The 20,651-nt window shown below is 51.8% G+C and overlaps 1 protein-coding gene across 4 annotated transcripts in view; it reads left to right on the top strand.

Moving 5' to 3' along the window:
- Positions 1–20,651, top strand: part of MAPK4 (mitogen-activated protein kinase 4) — a 148,754-nt gene that overhangs the window by 43,934 nt on the left and 84,169 nt on the right. The window contains exon 1 of one of the 4 annotated variants that reach the window (XM_077899754.1): positions 11,708–11,901. The exons of the other annotated variants lie outside the window; for them this stretch is intronic. The gene's annotated coding sequence lies outside the window, so the exon portion shown is untranslated. Of the gene's footprint in view, positions 1–11,707; positions 11,902–20,651 lie in introns of those variants that run through there. 4 annotated transcript variants of the gene reach the window in all.

Raw genomic sequence — 20,651 nt, 5'->3', positions numbered from 1 at the left:
TAAAGTATTAAAAAATGTGTGTCAAATTTGTTATTTTTATAATAATAAATTTATTTTTTATTGGTGTTCAATTTGCCAACATACAGAATAACACCCATTGCTCATCCCGTCAAGTGCCCACCTCAGTGCCTGTCACCCATTCACCTCCACCCCCTGCCTCCTCCCCTTCCACCACTCCTAGTTCGTTTCCCAGAGTTAGGAGTCTTTATGTTCTGTCTCCCTTTCTGATATTTCCCATACATTTCTTCTCCCTTCCCTTATATTCCCTCTCACTATGATTTATATTCCCCAAATGAATGAGACCATATAATGTTTGTCCTCCTCCGATTGACTTACTTCACTCAGCATAATACCCTCCAGTTCCATCCACGTTGAAGCAGATGGTGGGTATTTGTCATTTCTCATGGCTGAGTAATATTCCATTGTATACATAAACCACATCTTCTTTATCCATTCATCTTTCGATGGACACTGAGGCTCCTTCCACAGTTTGGCTATTGTGGACATTGTTGCTATAAACATCGAAATTTGGATGTATTTTCATCAAAATATAAGTTTAAAGTCATCAAAAATCATTTTAAATGAAAGTCTTCAAAAGATTACTAAAATATTAAAAAATCTGTTAAAAGGCAATACAAATCATAAATAATAAGTATTACATTTTAAATTAAAATAATTTAGGCTGAATTGTTATTTAATTCCTTGAACCTTAGTTCAATTATTAAATTTTTTTTTAATTTTTATTTATTTATGATAGTCACACAGAGAGAGAGAGAGACAGAGACATAGGCAGAGGGAGAAGCAGGCTCCATGCACCGGGAGCCCAACGTGGGATTTGATCCCCGGTCTCGAGGATCGCGCCCTGGGCCAAAGGCAGGCGCTAAACCGCTGCGCCACCCAGGGATCCCCAATTATTAAATATTTTAATAAAAATAGGCACACCTGGCTGGCTCAGTCAGTAGAGTATGTGACTCTTTTTTTTTAAAGTTTTATTTATTCATGAGAGACACACAGAGAGAGGCAGAGACACATCCAAAGGGAGAAGCAGGCTCCCCACGGGGAGCCCAATGTGGGACTCAATCCCAGGACCCCGGGGTCACGCCCTGAGCCGAAGGCAGATGCTCAGCCCCTGAGCCCCCCGGGTGCCCCAGAGTATGTGACTCCTGATCTCAGGGTTGTTGTAGGTTTGAGCCTCATATTGGGTGTAGAGATTACTTAAAAACAAAATCTTAGAAAAAAAACATAAAAGTCTTTTAAAAAACTAAAACTACTTGTAGTTGTAACTTTCAAAGTCTATCTGGTTGCTGGTGTAGAGACACAGGGTCACATCTCACATGCATTGACTTCAGACCTACATAGATGTGTGTGGATTTAAGAGTCACATAAATTGTCTAATACTGAGCACTACTGCTCCACTTTCGTATGCAACTCGCAAATACCACGCTTAACCCAGTGGTGCTGCTGGAACCAAGAATTGGAAGATGAAGAGGAACAAAAAAAAAAAAGTAGATAATCTGTCCCGCTGGGAAGCTGTACTTGTTCATTATGCAGAAACCTGCTGCGCTGACGCTGAGAGGAGCATGTGATGAGCTGAGGCCCGAGTGCTGGCGCTGCTCAGGTTCCCCTTGTACCCTTGTTGCCTCTGTTCCTGACGTCGGTCGCGGCCAGGCCCCAGTCACTCAGGACACGTGGACACAGTGGCCTTTTGTTTTGAAGACAAAGGCAAGAGACGGGGAGAAATGTGTCCCTGGGGCTTGAGTGATGTTAGTCGTGCCGGAGGATGTTCTAGGTACTGGTTGCACAGTGTCAGTGGTCTTGAGTGACCGGTATGTGTGCGTGTGCATGTGTGTGTGCGCATGTGTTGCGATACTGTGAGCTCTCTAAAGTGTGGGCCTGGTGCACACGGCCTTCTTGCATGAGTCCAGGGCTGAGTCTCCGTGCTCTCGTCACTGAAATGCCCAGCAGTCTATTTCTCTGCCCATGGGGCTGCGGCAGCTCCCGAGAGTCGGGGCCCAGGCTTTCTCCATCTGGCTGTGCCCCTTTCCCTCCAATAGTGCCCTCAGCTGAATGGGTCAGGAGGGGTTACCACGTGTGCAACTCAGCCAGAAGGAAGGGAAAAGGATGAAAAGCAGGGCATTCCTCTCTTTTTAGGGATCCCTCCCTGGGTTTGCACACATTAGTTCTGCACGCCTCCCACTGTGCGCAGATGGCTGACAAACGAGGTCTTGCACTGGGTGTCTTGAGTCTTAAGTGAGTGAACGTATTTGAGAGGCCATATAGGTAAGGGTCTGGCATAAAGGGAGTGTTTAATTTTTTTTTAATTTTTATTTATTTATGATAGTCACAGAGAGAGAGAGAGAGGCGCAGAGACACAGGCAGAGGGAGAAGCAGGCTCCATGCACCGGGAGCCCGATGTGGGATTCGATCCCGGGTCTCCAGGATCGCGCCCTGGGCCAAAGGCAGGCGCCAAACCGCTGCGCCACCCAGGGATCCCAAAGGGAGTGTTTAATATGTGGGGATAATTGTCACCATCATTGTCATCCTCCTCTCTGAGGCTCAGCTTCGTGCTCTACGTGTCTCTGTGAGCTGGTGTGCAAAACGAAGGACGCTTTTATAAAGTGAATAACTACCCAGGGTTTTTTCTCTTTCCTCTTGGATTTTTGCAGATTTTCTCAAAATGAGGGCAGAGTTGGCCCATTCTGGCTAAAGTAGTTTCAAATAAGTAACATGTAGGGTTCTGTAAATTCAGAGGCAATACTGAGATAGCCCCCCCTTTTTTTTTAACAGAGAAAACAATTTTGATCTTTTAAATCAAAGAGAAAAATGATTCCATTTTTTAAAAAGTGGTACATGGCAGGAACTAAAGTGTAGGGTTTAAAAAGCACTTTATTTTTTAACTTTTTCAATTTTCTCCATATTAATGTCCTTTTTTCGAAGCTTTTATTTAAGTTTCAGTTAGTTAGCATACAGCATGACATTGGTTTTGGGTGTACAGTATAGAGATTCAGCACCTCCATAGGACACCTACAGGACATCGCAGGAGCCCTCTGCATCCCCATCCCCCCCCGCCCCCTCCCCTCCAGAGACCCTCAGTCTCTCCAGTGAAGTCTGTTTCTTGGTTTGTCTCCTTCTCCTTTTCCCCCCTTTGCTCACTTGTTTCGTTTTAAAAGCATTTTCAATAGTTCATGGTAAGCCCATGGGAAACCTCATGATAATTACTTTTTGTCAAACTTGACTTTGCAGGGATTAGACCCTCCTTAGAGTTGCGACCCCTTTTTATTCCATTTGGTTAAACCCCTGACAAACTCCAGTCTGTTGCTCCCACCAGGGGCCCCTTTTCCAGCTCTGTCACAGAGCTGAGGATGCTCTCACGCAGAACTGGATCCTGGAGCAGAGAAGGCCCAGAGGTCGGTGATTGCACCTGTCCTCGTGGATCAGTCCGATGTTACACCAGGAATCCAGTGAAGGAAATGTCATAGGCCTTCGGATCCACCTGCCCATCTTAGGATTTAAAATCCTCTCTAGAACATTCCTGTGAAATCATACTCAGACTTGTGACCACAGACGTTTACCTACCGCCCATCCATCTTGTGCTCCAGCTCCGTGACTACCCTTGTTTAGATGCTCCTGACATTGTAGCACCGAGTGCCAGAGCCCTCATACCACCTGTGACAGATTGTTGCCTCTCCTGGAACATGTCCCACAGCAGGGAGCTCACTGCTTTGTGAGGAGCCGGCCATTCCTTTGGACGAGAGCATGCACTTACTTGCAAACTTTCTTCTTTGAGCCTGAAACTAACTTTCTTTCTTTCTCTTTCTTTCTTTCTTTCTTTCTTTCTTTCTTTCTTTCTTTCTTTCTTTCTTTTTCTTTCTTTCTTCTTTTTCTCTCTTCTTTCTTTCTTTCTTCGTTTCTTTCTTTCCTTTCATTTTTATTTATTCCTGAGAGACATAGAGAGAGAGAGAGGCAGAGATACAGGCAGAGAGAAAAGCAGGCTCCATGGAGGGAACCTGATGTGGAACTCAATCCCAGGACCCTGGGGTCATGCCCTGAGCCAAAGGCAGATGCTCCACTGCTGAGCCACCCAGGAGTCCCCTGAAACTTTCTTTTTTTTGATCTGTAAGTAAGGTGTGTGCATGTGTGCTCCCTGCAGCCCTTTTTACCCCCTGCACCAAATCCACCTGTATCTCTAGCATTAACATGTTCAGCTCCCCTGACCCTTCGCGTGGTGACACCCCCGTTCTGCTGGTCATCATTGTCTGAGCTTCTTTGGCTTTAAAGAAGGTATACTTACCCAAGTGAGTAAACCAAACTAGTTACAGTACCCTGCACCTGCTCTCACTATACTCCCCCCACCCCCCTTTATCCCTCATTTCACTTTTAAAACTGAACAGGATACCCTGAAAAAGGGCTTGAGTGATGTGGGGGAAAATAAGAGGAGGAAGATACACAGGCTCTGAAGTCATATTTTTCTTCATATAGGTCTGTGGTAAGATGGCTTTTGCCATGGTGATTCCGATGTTAATCTGGGGTCCTCTAAGACCCTCAGGCCTTTTCCGGTGGCCATGCCTGTCCTTTGTATCTCATAATAAAACTGAGGGTAAAGGCTGTGTCTTTTATTTATTCCTGCTAATTTCCCTTGTCTTGGAGGACACTTGTGTTTTTGAATTATCTCTAAAATGTATCGCGGTGCTTTTAAAATCTCTATCTGTAGAGGTGTTAGAGACCACAAGTAACGAGGAACCATTTACAAGCCTGACAAGGAAACATTTGCTCGGCTTATGAGAGCGTCATCATCGTACTGGGGTGAGCCCATGTGGGACAGGTGCTTGAAGAGATAGATTAGGATTTAAAAAATCCCAAACCTGGAGAGAAAATACAAAGACTGTGACCTATAAAAATACTGTCGGAAAAAAAAAAAAAAATACTGTCGGAAAGCCAGTGTGCAGGGGCGCCTGGCTCAGTGGTTCAGCATCTGACTCTCGGTGTCACCTCAGGTCATGATCTCGGGGTCATGAGCTCGAGCCCCGCTTCTGGCTCGGCACTGGTTATGCAGCCTGCTCGAGATTGTCTCTCTCCCTCCCCCTTTGCCCCCACGCCCCCCAAAAAGAGAAAGTCGGTGTGCTGGACACTTGCCATCTCAGGCTCCGGGCGGGGTAACTGCCTCCCTACAGCATGTCTTTCTGCGCCCCAAGGAAGCTAAAGTCTGCACGTTACCACTGCAAGCAGGTGAATGTAAGTGCAAAATGTCTTATCCTAATGAGGATGCCCCCCCCCCCCCCGCAAAGAGAAAGAGGTATTTGAAGGATCTTTCGAGTCGACATAAAAACTCGACCTTCGGGATCCCTGGGTGGCGCAGCGGTTTGGCGCCTGCCTTTGGCCCAGGGCGCGATCCTGGAGACCCGGGATCGAATCCCACGTCGGGCTCCCGGTGCATGGAGCCTGCTTCTCCCTCTGCCTATGTCTCTGCCTCTCTCTCTCTCCTCTATGTGACTATCATAAAAAAAAAAATAAAAAAAAACTCGACCTTCTGTGAACCTGGGTTAACATCCAGGCAGAGCATCCTGGCCTAAGGGGTACGAGCTCCTACATGCTGTACCGGGCAGTCTGCAAATAGGGTATTTGTTACTCCTTCATTAGAAGGAATGAAATGATCAGCCATGGGCTGTTTTTCTGTGAGTCATGATGTCTACTCAGCAGGTGAACGGGCTCATCAGGTCCTGGGCGTTCACATGACGCTGGACGTGGGCTCTGACTGCCCCAGGGAGGGGAGTACAGCTCGGGGGTCTCTGGTGGCTGCCCTCCTCTCCAGTCTTGCCAGTGGTTCTTTCTCCCTCGGTGCAGCCAACACACTCGCCCTCAGGGAAATTTCTCGTTTGTAGCCATGGTGGCCTTTTCCCAGAGCCGGGAATGTGAGCTCCCTCTCTCCTCCCACAGTCCTTTCTCTCTGCCTGGCTGGAGGCTGGAGCCGTGGGGGCCTGGCAGGAGAGGAGGCTGGGCCCTGCCGCCAGCTGCCGGCTGTGAAGCAGAGCTGGGTCCTGGCTCTCCCGGGGAATGCAGGCTGTGCGGCGGCGTTATTTGGCTTGGCAGACGTCACCATGCATCTCACTTTTGCTGAGGCCTGATCACTTGCTGAATATTTATTTGTCCTGAGGATTATTTAGTTATCCTCAGGAATCTGGGCTCTCTGGCCAGCTTTTCTCCTTTGTCCTGGGTTCCCGATGGGGAATGTGACTGACCCCTTCTCTTTTAGGACGGATCTCAGTGATCATCCAGTTGGAAGCATTACAAGCAGAAAGCAAAAGGGAACCCAGGAGGATGTGGGACTTTTGCTAAAAGACAGCCGCAGAGCTAAGACTAGAACTTGGATCTTCTGATTGCAAACCCAGAGTTCTTTCTAGAATCTCTCAGACTTTTGGGCGTATAATCCCCTGAGGAACTTACTTAATAAGATGCAGACTCTTAGGTCCCCTCTTTGGAAATTCTGGCGTGCAATCTGCCTGTGGAATGCGCCTCTTTACAATCCGAGGTGCCCTGCGTGCACTAAGATGAAACTGGCTTCTCAGCATTTACTTTGTTTGTTTGCACACGGGGCGGGAAGTGGGGCTACATAGTTCACTATGAAGATCACTCTGCACCCCTACTCATTTTTCGGAATCAGCACAAAGAACCAGAACGACACTAACATAACTTAAAGGAAGAAGAAAAATCCACCTGTAGGCCTCCCCGACCCCCCCCCGCCCCCCGCCCATCTACTTTCCTTCCCCCCTTGGAGACGTTATCTGTGTAGTTAGGTAACTATCGACTTAATCATTATGCCATCTTATTTTTACTTCTTTTGAGCCAAGTAGCCTTTTTGTTATGGGACTTGCTAGGAAACAGGGTCCTTGGAGGCTATTAAAGAGGAAGAGCAGTATTTAATTTTATTGACCGCTCGTTACATGACTGGAGCCTGTGTTCAGTGCTTTTGTATGTGTTCACTCACTTAAGCACATCACGGAGGCCCTATGATGACCATTTTCCAGATGGGCAAACCAAGCCTTGGAAGGGCTAAGTAGCTCGCACCTAGTTTTCTGGGTAGTTGGCAATAAAGCTGAGATTCAGACCCTCTGACTTCTTCACTGTGGGGCCTTCCAAACCTGCAGGCAGAGAGAGAAGATGCCTGCCCCTGAGGACCTTTGGATCCCAGGGAGGGAAATGGACCTGGTCCTTGTGGCAGAGAGGTGCTGACAGGTCTGGGAGCAAGCGACTCTGTGAACTGAAAAGTCAGGAGAGCCTCAGTCCACCACAAAGTCATGGATTTTGGCCGACTCCCCACGCTGACCGTTTGCTTTAGCCGCTAAAGGTTTGAGGTTTGACTCTTGTCTCCATCCAGAGCTGGTGGTCAGCGCCACCAGGAGCCCACACAGTGGCAGAGAGGGATGGCGAGCTGGAGAATTGAGCTCTTGATAATTCAGGTACAGATGCCGCCAGGAGCAGAGTTTTCCCTGGAAGTGAAACCTGCATTGTCCCCGGTAGGCTGGCTCTTGCCAACACCTTTCTTAAGATTTCCCTGGAGTTTCTTCAGTTTCTTTCTTTGCCAAGTGTGCACGAGACTTTATGTCTGTGGTGTCCATGTGGCACAACGTTAGAGATGCCATCATTCGAAGAGCAACTCCTTCCCGCCCGGATGTCCACCGACACTTACTGCCCGTGTCCGGCTCTGAGTCCCCGCTGTGGGCCGTTCAGGGCCTCTGGGGAGACAGGATGTGCGCATAGTACCAGTTAACCCTGGAGTTCACGGTGGCCTCGGGGGACTTTAGTATATGCAGAGGCACGATGGTGGCCACAAACACAAGGAACAGCAGAAGTGGGCCAAAGAGCAGGAGGAGGGCCTTGCCTTCCAGCCAGGCGGGCTTGGGGGAGTCTTCTGGGGGGAGACCCGGTGTTTCATGGCAGCAAGGGTGCACCCGCAGGTCTGTCCCCTGCTGGCCCCACGGCTTTGGAGGGCGGGGAGCCCATGCCCATCTCCCGGGGGCTGCCCCGTGCCCTGCCCTTGTCCCAGGGAGGCAGGCTGTGGGAGAGGGCTCAGTGTGGAGGGCGTTTGCGAGGACCCCTGAGGACAAGCACCAGGCCGTCCTGCTGTCCTGCCCCTCTAGCCCAGGGCCTCCCACAGCTGGAGTGGCCCTGCAGAGCTGCGGGGTCGGAGGCCCTTCCGCGCTCCTGCCGTGTGTCCTCGGATGCGGTTTGCCTGGGGAGGGCCCTGGGGCTGTGTGGGTCCATGGCACCAGTGCTAGACACTTGGTGGGAACGGTCGCCCTAGGTGGCACTGGGCCTTGCCCTGCGGCTGTGACAGGCCCGGAGGTTTGGAAATGCAGCATCTGAGAAACAGTGATTTATTTCAGGCAAGGAAAGACTTTTATGGATGATCGAGTAGCAGCCACCACAAACTGCCAGGTATATGGGTTTAGGGCTTTAGAACAAGAGCATGGGGCGCCCGGGGAGCTCAGCCGGTGAAGCACCCGCCCCCAGCTCCGGTCATGATCCCAGCGTCCTGGGGTCGAGTCCAGTCCTGCGTCGGGCTCCCTGCTTGGTGGGGAACCTGCTTCTCCCTCTTCCTCCCTCTGCTCATGATCTCTTTCTTTGTGTCTCAAAAAAATAAAATCTTTAAAAAAATATAACAATGAGAAACATCCCTTTTAATCTATGCGGTGTCCTTGCTGAGGGCCGGGTCTGGACTGCTCTTCTGGTGCGGCCCCTTGGGAGCCTTGGCTGCCTTGGGGCCTGGAGGACGGTGTGTTCAGGACACGACACTGGAGAGCAGCCAGTGTGATGCGTGACGCATGTCGAGGCGGGTGGGCCAGCGAGCCCTGTCTTCCCCCTCGGCCTGTGGCACCGAATTCCAACCTGATTCAGCCTCGGGGACCCGGAGGGTGAGGAGTGTCTGGAAACAGCCCGGGCCACGTGCAAGGAGCTGCTGCCTGTAGGGAGCCGCCGCTCAGGCTGCCCGAGGCGCCGCCAGTGCCGGGCCTCCCTGTGCTGATGGGCACGAGGACAGGGCTGGCCCCAGGAGACACGTGCTGTGCCCAGGGCAGCTGGCCTGCGACCTCGGGAGCCCACCTCGGGCGCGGGAAGCCTGGCGGCCGACGGGGGGACAGTGCAGGTGTGGGCGTGGCAGGCGGCCAGCTGCGCCCAGAGGGTCACTCCTGCACCCCTCCTGCCCGCCGTCAGGGACGCCCCGTGTCAGCCCCAGGCCCGATGGCGGGTGTCAAGGCCTTGCTGGCGTCCACCAGCGTGTGCCGTTTCTCACATGCGGGCTGCCCCTGGCGCCCGGCGCCCCGACATGAGTAGTATGTTCTCGGGCCCTGTGGCCAAGGGGGCGGCCTCGCCTTCCCAGCCCCGCGCTCTGGCCCCCCAGCCCTGCCACACGGCTTCCATCTCCACTCCCTCTGCATTTCCTCAGCTGGGTCTTGCCTGGCCCTCCCCCGGGGGGTCATTCCAAAAGAAGGGGGTTGAGGAAATCATTTGAGGAGGGCAGGGCGGGGGCCTATGGCCCCATAAAGCCATAGGCTCCCCCTCCCGCTTCCTGCCCCCAGCATCAGGCAGCCTGGGCCCTGGGCGAGGGCAAGGCCCTGGCTCCACGTGGAGCCCAGTCTTGAGGTCCTTCTGATTGACAGTCAGGCCCACACGCCCTGCCACTAGGTACCGCGTCCCTCAGCCGGCTGCTTGTGGCAGTCCTGGAACCTCTGTCCTCTGCACGTAGCACGTATGGTGTGACCCTGGGGAGATGAGGTGAGCCCACGAGTGGCTGGACTCGAACCAGATCCTTGCCCTGTTCTGCCTGCCGAGGGCTGACAGACGGGCAGGGTTTCATGCAGCTGTGAGTTTGGGTGGTATTGATTGGCCACACCGGTGACCTGGGTGCCTCGGGTGCTCTCTCCCAATTTCCTGGGGGGACTAATGGAAGAATGTTCACGGGGGTAGCGATGGCAGGCTTTTCCCTGAGGTGTGAGCCCGGGCCTGGAGCGCGTGTAGGATCAGCCTGAGGCCATGGGGGGCCTACAGGCTGGTCTCTCGGGCAGAGGAAGCAGTGAGGGCATCCTTGGGGAATGGCCCCACCAGGCCACCCCCCCCACCATGCTGGCTGCTGACTCTCACCCTGGGTAGGGGCCAGGGGGCAGGGAGGACCGGTGCCCACTGTAGCTCTCCCCAGATGCCAAGGGGCAGCTAATTGGCAAGAAAAGGAGAAGCAAAAATAGTGAAAATCTGTGAATTAATAAAACAGCCTTGACGCAACCGCCAAAATGTGTGTACAAACCATGAAGTAATTAGAAGTGTGAAGAATTTGATCGTGTTAGCTGCTTCCAAATCCAGCATCTGATCACGTCAGGAGGCCAAGGGCTGGCGGGCCACGGGGAGTACGAATTCTTTCCATCCAGTTTGAGCTTGCCTCCCCCGGCTGGGATTTCTCGAAATCCTCTCGGCGCAGTTTCCTTGGGCTCTGCTGGAATCCAGGGTAGACCTTCCAAAGGCCCTTCAGCGCGTGGGACACCTGGGCCCAGGGGCCTCGTCTGCCTCAGAGCAGGACCAAAGGGTCTCACAAGGGCTTTCTGGGCCCGGGGCCTTATTTGATCTCACTGTCACCAAATAAACCTTTTTACAGATGTATTTATTTATTCTGCGAGAGGTGGGGAGGGAGGGGCAGAGGGAGAGGACCCCAGGCAGACTCCAGGCCCATTGTGGAGCCCGACACGGAGCCTGACCCCAGGACCCCGCGGCCCTGACTGGAGTGGGAATTAAGAGGCAGCCGCCCAACCGACGGAGCCATCTGGGCACCCCTCACGGTGACCAAATTATCTTTATGTCAGTGTTTTCCAGGGGAGGAAACCCAGGCCTGGAGAGTGAAGTGATATACACCCAACTCCACGAGCTACTCAGTGACAGAGCAGGGCCTCCTGCAGCCCCTCCGGCCCCTGCTTCTCCCACCCACGTCCTGCTGCCTCTCAGCCACGCTGCGTGTCCATGTGTCATCGTTGCCGGGCTAGCAGCCAACCGCTCTTCTATTTGCCTGTGCTATTAAATGTAGATGCATCGTTCCACCCATTTGTTGGATTAATAGACTAAGGGTTAGGCACACTTAGCCGTTTGTTGATTTTAATTTCACTTTATACCCAGATTAGATTGGGGAGCAGAAAAAGATCCATTTTCTTTGTCTTTTTTGGGAGACACTTGGCGAGAAGAGATTTCATAATTTATGAGGAGCATGTGCAGATAGAAGCAATGCCTGATTAGAGTTTCCTTGTTCCGCCTTGCTCTCTGACCTGTCGGGACTTTTTAAAGGTTAGGTGCTGGCATTCAGTGATTCAGGGGAGGGCATTGCTCGGGGCTGACATGCAGTGGCTCGGGGTTGGAGGGCCCGAGAGCAGAAATGGGAGCACAGTCCTGAGGGAGCCATGTAACGAGCTTGACGTGTGTCGTTCATTCCCCAGCCAGTGGCGAAAGCCCCCGGGAGGATGAGGTTTACGGGCTTTATGGCCAGACTGAGCAAACAACAGTGTGATTAAGTTACTCGCATTAGTGGGCTCTGTGGCTGGAATAGAACATGTGTGTTAATTTGGGATGGAAAGTTCTCAGCAGGGCGGTGGCTGCTTGCACAGACTTGTCTCTGGTCCTCAGGGCTGGCCCACCACAGAGCTCTCCGTGGGAGGGGAGCCTGCGGGGTCAGGAGCCGGAGCCCGGTGCCTGGTGAAGATTCGGGCCCCTTGTTGGAGAAGTATGAAGAGTCTCAGCACAGCAGAGTGTTGGCCCAAGTCCTGGGGCAGGACCGGGGGCGGCACGGGGCAGACACCCTTGTGCCTGATGGAAGCTGCTGGAGAAGGAAGGACTGAGCCTGGGGCTTCAAGGCGCTCCCCTGGAAGGTCAGAGGTGAGCATGATCCAACTTCTATTTCTGCGGTCCCTGGGACACCCCAGCTCTACCCCAAGCTGCGGGGACTCAGCAGTGAGCATGCAGGAGCTGCTAGGCCCCTGCTTAAAGCTGAGGGCTCCGGAGTCAGACTGTCAGCTCAGAGACTCTGTTTGTTTTTTTAATTGAAGTGTAATTGACGTACAATATCCTCCGAGTCCCAGGCTTAAATCATAGAGATCTGATATACATCACAGAATGGTCCCCGTGGAAAGTCTAATTGCCATCTGTCACTGTACAAGGTCATTACAGTATTATCGGCTGTGTTCCCTGTGTGTACATTGCATCTTCTTTATTTATTTTTTACTGGAGGTTGGTACATCTGATCCCCTTCACCTGTTTCATCCCCAGAAGCCCTCCCCTTTCTAGTGACCAGGGGTTTGTTTCCTGTATCTATGAGCCTATTTCTGTTTTGCTTTGTTTGTTTTGTTGTTTAGCTTCCGTATGTAAGTGGAGTCATACAGTACGTGTCTCCCTCTGCCCAACTCGTTTCATTTGGCATAATTCCTTCTAGGTCCATCCATGTTGTCACGAATGGCAAGATTTCATTCTTTTTTATGGCTGAATAATATTCCATGGTGCACGTCTGTGTGTATCACATCTTCTTTATCCGTCTGTCGGACACTTAGGTTGCTTCTGTATCCTGGGTGTTATCAGTAATGCCACAGTGAACATAAGAGTGCATTCTCTTCCAGTTGGTGTGTTCATGTCCTCAGATAATACCCAGAAGTAGAAGCATTGGACTACCAGGTAGTTCTGTTTCGTTTTTGAGGAACCTCCCTACTGTTTTTGACAGTGGCTGCACCACTTACATTCCCACCAACAGTGGTACCAGGGGTTCCTTTTCTCCACACCTGTGCTTTTTTTTGTCTTTGTGGTGATAGCTGGTCTTACAGGTGTGAGGGAATGTCTCACTATGGTTTGGATTTACATTTCCCTCTTGAGTGACTCTGAGCATCTATCTCTTCATGTGCCTGTTGCCCATCTGTAGGTCTTCTTTGGAGAAAGATCTATTCCAGTCTTCTGCCCAGTTTTTAATTGGGGTATTTGGTTTTTTATGTTCAGTTGTGTAAGTTCTTTATGTATTTTGTATATTAACCCCTAGTTGGGTGTATGATTTGTGGATATCTCCTCCCATTAGGTAGGTTGCCTTTTGGTTTTGTTGATGGTTTCCCTTGTGCCATCTACAGATTCAATACAATTCCCATCAAAGTAACAATGACATTTTTCACAGAACTGGAACAAGGAATCCTAAAGTCTTTATGGAATCAGAAAAGACCCCCAGTAGCCAAAGCAATCTTGAGAAAGAAGAACAGAGCTGGAGGCATCACAGTCCTAGATATCCACATGATTTACTATAAAGCTATCATAATGAAAACTGTATGGTGTTGGCACAAAAATTGACCCATAGATCAATGGGACAGAATGGAGAGCCCAGAAATAAACCCACATCCGATGGTCAATTAAGCTACAACAAAGGAGGCAAGAATATGCAATGAGGAAAAGACAGTCTCTTCACAAATGGTGTTGGGGAAACTGAACCACCACATGCAAAAGAATGAGACTGGACCATTCTCTTACACCAAACAGAAAAACAGAAAAATAAACCCAAATGCATTAGATATCTGAAGCCCTGAGACCATGAAACTCCTAGAGGAAAACATATGCAGTAAGTTCTTTGACATTATTTCAAACAGTAGTTTTGGATCAGTCTCTTCAAGTGAGGACAACACAAGGGAAAATAAAGGAATGGGATCAAATGAAAAAGCTCCAAGAGCTCCCCCTAACTGTGTCTGTTTCCTGTCTGTACGTGAGCTGAATGATCAGAGTGCCCAGCTCTGGCCTAAGGACAAAGCCTTTTATCAGGCACGTGTAGGTGTCCAGGCATGTCAAGGGCTTTGACCAACATTTGCGAAGGAGACGGGTCAGCAGTGATGCACCATTGGAAGGTGAAGGGGTGCACAGGAGGGAGCCAGAGGTGGGGTTGGGGAAGACCTGCCCGGCCCCCAGCCCCCAGCTCTAGCCCCTGGCCCCCAGCTCCTGACCTCTACCTCCAGCTTTGGCCCCGGCCCCGAGCTCCAACCCCTGGCTTCCGGCTCCGGCCCCCGGCCCCTGACCCCCAACTCCTGGCCCCCAGCTTCAACCCCTGGCACCCGGCTCCCAGTTCCAGCCCCTGGCCCACAGCTCTGGTGCCTGGTTCCCAGCTCTGGGCCCCAGTCCCAGCTCTGGCCCCCCCCATCCTCAGTGCCCCCCCCCCCCCCCATGTCCTTTTGTACAGATACTGGATCCCGAGACTTGGAGGCCTGGCACTCTGGAGCCCTTTGCTCCTCCTGCTCCCCCGGACCAGCCAGTCCTCTCCATCCTGGGGATTCTGAAGGGTGCTGGGCGGTGGGTGCCAACCTGATCTGGGCCCTCTCCTGGGGCACCCTCTGAGGTCCTGAAATTCTGCACCTCTCTGGTCCTGCACCTGGCCAGGTGCTCTGAGATTGCGGGTAATATCCACAGCCCTCCCCGCCTGGCCGCACCGCCCCTGGGCCGTGCCCCCTCCTGCCACTGCTTGAGCAGGGCCGGCTGCCCTCTCCCACTTCATTGGCCTCCGTGTCTGTTGCCCTGATAACTCATTTGTCTTCCCAGCTCTGATCCCATTCCGCAGACACAGACCGAGTGCCTCTCTTCACATCCCTTCTGCAACAAAGGACGACTCCTCATGATTCATGGGTCTGGGTTTGCAGCTGACCCACCCGCTAGTACTGATTCGTGACCCAGAGTCAGTGCTCGCCGTGCCCCCGCAGCTGTTTGTGGACCTGCTCAGAGCACCGAGGGGGCAGTCATCGGTACCCAATGCCGTGTGCCCACTGGGAGCCTGTAAGACCGCGCCCTGCCCCCGGTGCAGCTCTCGTGCTGTGAATAGTCTTTCCTTCTGTGGTTTACTTAATGCCGCTTTTATACGTTTCTGTACGTTTTCTTGACCTCCATAAGCTTGGAGCCGACATGCTGCCCTCAGTTCCAGCCCCTGGGGTCCCCGCACATGAGACGGTTGGGACGTGCCCAATGGAGACAGTCCGTGTGTTACACAAGCATCCTTCGGGCCTTGTAGTGCTGTTGACTGGGTTCAGCGTTCACAACTCAGCAATCCAGAAACAGGAAGGGGAGATTCACCCAAATGTGTGTGGGCTGCTCTGTGGTTTTGACCAGTGGCTCAGAGTCACGTGACCTTCCATTTCCCCTGGGGGCGATGGTCCAGTAACGGCTAATTCAGTGGTCATGGAGACTTTGTAGAATATGACTACATGAATACTAAGGATCAACTATACAAAAAAAGAAAAAAAAGCATTCAGCATGAGTTAGTTTCTGCTAACTGCCAGGCATCATTCCAACCCCCTGGTACTCTGTGGCTTCCTACTGCAGCCAGGCTGATGCTTTCTCTGTCCCATGAGCCCATTTTGCATCAGTGTCTGCCTATTTTATTTGATAATGAACCAAACCTGCCTTCCAATGCCCTTTAATTATTATTTTGACTCTCCTGTAGCCCCTAGATGGGCAGGAAGTTGTCTCGGAGTGAGGAACCAGTGGCTGTCACGGTGTCCTTCCTGGGGAGGGAGGCTATGAAGAGACAGTGAAGCCAAAGAAATCATTGGAGTGGAATGTGCCTGCAGATGCATCCTAGACACAGTAGGAAACAGTACAGCAGAACTTTTATCAGCAGCCCGGGCTTCTGAGTGCCTTCCCCCCCCCCCCCCCCCAGGGATGCTGTGAGACTCAGCAATGTCTGCAGAAGGACCCAGTGAACTTTGAAGGTGCTGTGTACGTGTTACATGTACAACACGGCTGTTGGCATCTGTGGGTGGCCTTGTGAGGAGGGGATGGTCAGAGGGCTGCCGGTCATCGCCAAGCCAGTGGGGCCTGCTGTGGCTTAGAGGGGCTTGCTTGTCACCTTTCCAACCAGGACCCACTGTGTCAAACCCGCCAAGTATTTCATGTTGCTGAGGGGAGAAAGGAAGGTTTCAGACAGCCCTCGAGTAGATGTCCTGGAGCCTCCTGGGACTGCATCTCCTCCTGGCACAGGCCATGTGCTTCCCCGCCAATTGCCATATGGCCAGAGTAGTGAGGGCTGGGGACCTCCCTGCCCAGTGACTGTAGGGAGTCCAGGGCCGCCTGGGCGGGCTGCAGAGCACGTGCGCCGGTGTTCTTCTGTTGTTCATTCAGGAGACGTACATTTTTCTTGCTGTTGTTTTATCTCCACCTAATCAGATCTGCAGAGCTTCTTCTGGTCTGTCAGCATCTACCATCCTGATACGTGCCTGTGGAACAAGTCACTTGGGTGTCCCCCATGCCTGTGGTGTTTCCTCAGCTGCTTCTCTGGAGTTCTTTCACATCCTGTCATAGTCGGTCTCTCGCCATGGATGTTTGTGAATAGCATTGAGCATCTTCTGGACTTTCATCATCACCTGAGCACAGGGACTGGGCTTGGTTTGGTGTCTCCTATGTACCGTGTGCCTCAGACCCTGCCCATGGTGTTCATTATTAGTATTATTCTTACCTATTGAACTGGTTAGCAGGTTATGATTCCACACCTGGGTCCCTGGGGCAGTAAGAGAGTGGATGTGTCTGTGTCACACTGTCACCTGTCCCAGGAGGTATTTCTGTGGCAGAGAAGAATCCATCAGCTCGGCTCTTCTCAGTGCTGAGGGAAGAGGCCATCGACACAGAGGGGTGGGAAGGCACAAGGAAGTCCTCCCCCTCTCAGGCACTGGGACTCTTGAGGGAACGGCGACATGCATGTGTCTAGATTGCTGCTTGGAAACGGGTGCCTGGGATGGAATGGCTGCGCTCAGGGCCTGAACCAAGCTCCTGAGGCACAGGGGCCTGAAGAGCACTGAGCACTGAGCAAGTAAGTACCTCGTGACTTAGATAGCATGACACATGTTGCGCAGAGAATGTTCCAGGGCCTCTCTGGGCACTTGGTAACACGTTGGCTTCTGAGGGCTTGGTTCCTTTGTTTATTGTCTTACCATCCAAGATACTTGATGCAAGGCAGCCGGATGAGTCTTGCCAAAATTCCGTGATCCTGTCCCTCAGAAACCCCAAGAGGCTTCACACCGACTACCAAAGGCTAAAATCTAAAACCTTTGATCTTGCCCTGAAACCCTTGAGGCCAGGGACCGCATCTGGTAGCCCTCACGAGTCCCCTCGGGGTGGGTGATCTGCCAGCGATGATGGTGAGTGGATTTGATTGCATTGACGGTCACTTCTGGAGCCTCGGGGACGAGGATGGCCATCGGTCACCAGTGTCCGTCCCAAAGGAGCGCAGCCCACCCCGCGCACGGCGGGCTGCCCTGTGCTAAGGATGCTCGTGGGCACGGGGCAGGGCACAGAGCGCCAGGCTAACCACGCTCTTGGCATGGGGCAGGGGTGGGGGGGTGCCCTTTGAGGCTTTGTTTTTGTCAAATGCCTGCTGCTCCCTGACGGGCCGCCCTTTCTATCTCCAGATGCACTTCTCTCCCAGGGAGGCTCAGTGGGGCCCGCCTCCATCCGCAGCCTGCAGCAGTGAGCTGGAAGGTTCCGCGTGGAGCTGGCGCCGCTCCCGAGGAAGGCGTGGTGTGTGCACCTGGCACACTTGTTGCGGTGTTGTTTGCCTGGCACAACAGCTCTTTTCCAGCCTATCAGGTTTTTTTTCTTTCCAGGAAAACCGAGGAACCTGTGCTCTCAGACTGAGCTCAGGGGCAAGAGGAGTTCAATTCCAGGAGGAGAGGTCAGAGAGAGTTAAGACACAAGACCTCTCTTGCTTCCCGGAAGTGTCTTGCATTTATTCTGTCCCATGGTTATTAGCTTGTATCACATCTTGCTGTGTTGTTTTCGCTTCCTGTCTTGTATTAGAGCATCCGCTCGTCGGGAAGGGACCGTCGGTCATCCAGTTCTCATTCTCCCACAGGTGGGAGAGGCATTCCTCCGTGTTGTGGAAGAAACTATGGTCAGAGGCTCAGCGCTTAATAAGAGAGCTGCGGAACAGGCAGGAATCAGGACTTACTAAGGATGGATGTATTTTGATTCAGTATCTGGATAATAGTATTCCTGTTTTATCACCTGCTTTAGTTTTTCCTGTCCTAAATCCCAAAGTCCTAAAGTCACCAGTCTTGCTGCTTCCGCTTCCATTGTGATCAGACACAGGCCACCCTGGGTCTTGCACGCTCCAGGGTCTCAGCCCTGACTGCACCCTGGAATCACCAGGGGAGCCCTCCCATACCCTGACATCCGATCAACTGTGACTCCTGCAGATAGGATCCAGGCATCGTGGTCATTAGACTCCCAGGGGACTCCGGTGTGCGGCTGAGGCCGACCACCAGCCGTCTGAGGGCAGGGAGTCTGTTCTGTTAACTGTTTTATTGCTGGGCCCCCTGGAGTGCTTGGCATGGGGGGAGTACCCCACGCATGTCGGTGCCTCCCATCCGCGTCTCCTCGTAGATGCCACATAGCTTCAAACGGTGTGATTCTGAGATGGAGCCCGGAGCCCATCCCTCATCCAGGGACCCCTGTCTCAGGATCTCCACGCCTGCCTGGCTGGTAGCCCAAGCCAGAAACTAGGGTTTCATCTGTGGTCCCGCCTCCTTCCCGCCCCACACTTGCAGATCTTCACTGTGTTTGGTGACTCTGCATACTGAGTACCTCTCGTATCTGTGCACATCCTGATCCCACATACCGTCATCGGGGCCCCAGCTCCTTCCAGAGCTCCCCAGCCAGGCTGCCTATGAGCGGCCCCTCCCCACCAGTCCACTCATTCTCCACACAGTTGTCATCTTCATAAAATACAAATGCAATCTCATTGTCTCTTCATTAAAAGTCTTCTGTGACCTCCCACTGCTGTTAGGAGACCACACTCCCCGTCTGGTTGTCAGGCCCCGTGGTCTGGTTGCCGTGCCTGGACGCCTGGGTGCTTTTGCAGAACAGCTCCAGACCCCTTTGATCCTGGAGCTCCATGAGCAGGTGTCACTGCTGGCTTCTCTTGTCCCCTCTTCTGCTGGGTCGGGGCTGCCCCTCCTGCTGAGCCCCCGACAATTGTTCCTCATAGCATGGTCACACCTCATAGCATGGTCAGGGCGTGTCTGCTTGCCCTGTTTTCATCAAACTCCTAAAGATCTATTCATACCCACATCCACCGGTTGCTTTTCTGTGAGAATCCTTTGATGTTTCTTAATCTCTTTAATTTTTCAGGTCTTGACCTAAGGTGTATCCTCTGTTCTGCCCTTTGGCTTTCAAGGATTTTCAGGAGTTCTTTTTTGTTTTGAATCCTATGCCTTAGTGTCCTGTGTCACTTTGTTGCTTTCACAAAGTGTTTGTGTGCTCGCGGTGATGCTCGGGGGTGGCTGGACACAGTGCGTGAGTGTCTTGGGGTGCAGATGAGAATCTGAGGCCCAGAATCAGAGTCCCTGTGCCCACCGCGGCCTCCTGACTGCCTTTACTCCACTGCACACCCTGCTCTCACCGCAAAAGTCACCGGAAACTAAACCTCACAGCCAAACATTTGTTTCAATGAGCCTCCACCAAACCGTGGGCAGAACATTGAGTAAGACCACTGTGATCTGGTTTTGTGATCTTCTAGGACATTCCCCATGAGCGGCCTCACTTTCCTGATGATGTAAAATGAGAAGTTTGGATGAGATTATTAAGGATCCTTCAGTAATAATTACGATGGTAGTAAAAGTAATTGTAATAACGACAGTAGTAATAATAGTAGCTGACGTTTATTGGGCACTTGCCATGTGTCAATGCTAAGTATTTTACGTTGTCTGAGGAAAATGCAGTGTTTCTGTTTTATTGTCACTCAACACTTGCGATGCCACATGTGGCGGCAGTGGGGAGTTCTCTGACTGACTCTGTAACACTGGTGGGGCATCTTACAATTCAGTTCAATTCTGACACCATCCACCCAGAGGTAGGGTCAGGTTCTGCAGGTTGAGGGCCCAGTCACACAAGACCACCCCCACAGCAGACCCCCCACAAGTCCAGGTTGTCATCTGTGCTTCTGATCCACTGGCCGTCAATCAGAAGTTCCAAGTCTCACTGCTTGGCTTCCATTAATCCTCTAGAGCAGCTCACAGAACTCAGGAAACCAATTCTAGATTTCTGCTATTACAAAGTGTATCAAAGGGTATGAATGAACAGACCGATGAAAAGGTATGTAGGATGAAGTCTGGAAGCGTCCTGAACACAGGAACTCTGTTCCTGTGGAGGTTGCGGTGTGCCACCCTCCTGACACATGGACATGCTCTTGTTCACCAACCTGGAGGCTCTTCAAATCCCATCCTTGTGGGATTTTTATAGAGCCTTCATCAGATAGCCATGATCCATCATTAACCCCACTTCTAGCTCCCCTGCCCTCTCTGGAGAATGGGGATGGAGGGTTGGGGCAGGGGCTAAACGTCCCATCCAAGCCTCTAATCATGGTTTGGCTTTGCTGGTGACCAGCTCCCATTCAGGAGCCCACCAAAAGGTGTCTCTTTAGAACAAAAGATGCTCCTATTACTCTGGAGATTACAAGGGTTTTAAGAGTTCTACATCAGAAATTAAGATCAAAGACTAAATATTAGCAGGAACTGGGTGCAGAGCCCAGTGTATATAACTCCTATTATGTTACATATGTCTATATCTCATTTTAAAGATTCTTTAATCCCCTCTACAAACATAAAGTAAGGATTTCTCAAGTTAAGCAACTC

Source organism: Canis aureus, chromosome 6, assembly GCF_053574225.1.
Source record: "Canis aureus isolate CA01 chromosome 6, VMU_Caureus_v.1.0, whole genome shotgun sequence".
In the NCBI taxonomy this organism is placed as follows: Eukaryota; Metazoa; Chordata; class Mammalia; order Carnivora; family Canidae; genus Canis; species Canis aureus.
The sequence above is the reverse complement of the archived record's forward strand: the minus strand, read 5'-3'. Positions and strand labels throughout refer to the sequence as shown.